Consider the following 1807-nt stretch of genomic DNA (forward strand, 5'->3'; position numbering starts at 1 on the left):
GTCCTGCTTGATTAATATTGATGATATGGGTAGTACAAGAGTAGATCTACCAGGAGATCAAGGAGGCTAAACCCTAGAAGCTAGCCTATGGTATGATTGTTGTGTATGGAGTTGATTGCCTACGGACTACAACCCTCCGGTTTATATAGACACCGGATAGGGTTAGGGTTACATAGAGTCGGTTACAATGGTAGGAGATCTTGAATATCCGCATCGCCAAGCTTGCCTTCCACGCCAAGGAAAGTCCCATCCGGACACGAGACGAAGTCTTCAATCTTGTATCTTCATAGTCCAGGAGTCCGGCTGAAGGTATAGTCCGGCTACCCGAACACCCCCTAATCCAGGACTCCCTCAACCAGAGCGGCCGTTGCCGCCGCCGCTGTTGCCGCCACCACCGTCTCCCGTCTCCTCCAGATCGCCCCTTGGCGCGAGAAGAGCCACGACCACGTGATCCACCACCACGGCCACGCACCGCGGCGTTGGCAGAGGAGCGGAAGCCGCCGCTACTCGAGTGATTGAACTGGGCCATGCGCTGATCGAAGTTGCTGAGCATGGCGTAGAGCTCGTCGAGGGAGATTGGCATGACGCATGCATCGAGGGCAGAGATGAGGGGCTGGTAGTCGACGTCGAGTCCGTGGATGATGTAGGAGATGAGCTCGTCGTCTTCGATGGCCTTCCTCGCGGCGGCAAGCTCATCGGCGAGGCCATGAAGAGAGGCGAAGTAGGCGGCAACCATCTGGTTGCCCTTCTGCGCGTTGATGAGCAACGTCCTAATGTTGTTCACACGACTCATGGACTGCGAGGAAAACATACCTGCCAACGCTGTCCAGAGCGCGTGCGCCGTGGTGACCTTGGTCACCACGATAAGTACCTCCTTGCAGAGGGTGCTGAGCAAGTAGCCCAACACCTACTGATCCTCCCAGACCCAGATTGGGTGGAGAGGGTTGGGCTCAGTGCTTTCTTTGCCATCCTTGTCCTTGGTGACATGAAGCCTGGCCGGCTCCGGTGTGGTGCCGTCGACGTAGCCGAAGACGACGGCGCCGCGCAGGTGGGGAGTGACCTGCGTGCGCCAGAGCATGTAGTTCGTGCGTGTTAGCTTCTCGGTGACCTGCCCATTGAGGGTAGCCTGGGAAGCGCCGGAGGAGGAGGAAGACATGGCTAGGCTCGTGTAGATGGGATCTCAATAGATGGGAAGAGATGGGGCTCTGATTACCATGTGCAAACTAGCGGAACGTCTTGCCTTCTCAGGCTGACGGCTTCGTGTTATATAGATGGGGCGCACCTCCCATAACAGTGCATACATTCGGTTGAGATTACATACTTGGAGATCAAGAAAAGGAGATAGAGATAAGAAGTTACATGAGATAAACATTATACTCTAACAACCTAACTATCTCCTAGGTGCGCTTGTCATGTAGATATGTGCCTGTCATGTATGTTTAACACAATTATTCTTTTCCTAGTTTATGTCTATTCTCTTATGTTCCTATGATGCGGCTATGGCCCCGTCGTCGCTAGGCCACTGTTCTCACTAGTAGTATTTCCTGCGACCGTGAAGTTGGGACTCTACGCCAGCTGTGGCAGCTGCTACCGAATCACCTGCAATTAGGCAGTGTGCAACAAGGAGGGCGTCATGGCGACATTCATAGCATCCACAATGTCTAGAGGCATACTTGCCTCTAAACTAGGACCCATGGGCCTGCTTCTAATCTTAGCTGAAAACGACCCAATGTGTAGCCTCTAATTTTAGTGTCAAAGCTGGACCTACAATCAAATAATACATGCAACCTTTATCAATCAACCCACA

The 1807-nt window shown here is 52.9% G+C and overlaps 1 pseudogene; it reads right to left on the reverse strand.

The window, feature by feature from the left end:
- Window positions 1-534: 534 nt before the first annotated feature.
- Window positions 535-673, reverse strand: LOC125555128 (small nucleolar RNA Z247; annotated as a pseudogene).
- Window positions 674-1807: the final 1134 nt, after the last annotated feature.

This window comes from Triticum urartu, chromosome 4A, assembly GCF_056163025.1.
Source record: "Triticum urartu cultivar PI428250 chromosome 4A, HENAU_Tu73, whole genome shotgun sequence".
Classification (NCBI taxonomy): Eukaryota; Viridiplantae; Streptophyta; class Magnoliopsida; order Poales; family Poaceae; genus Triticum; species Triticum urartu.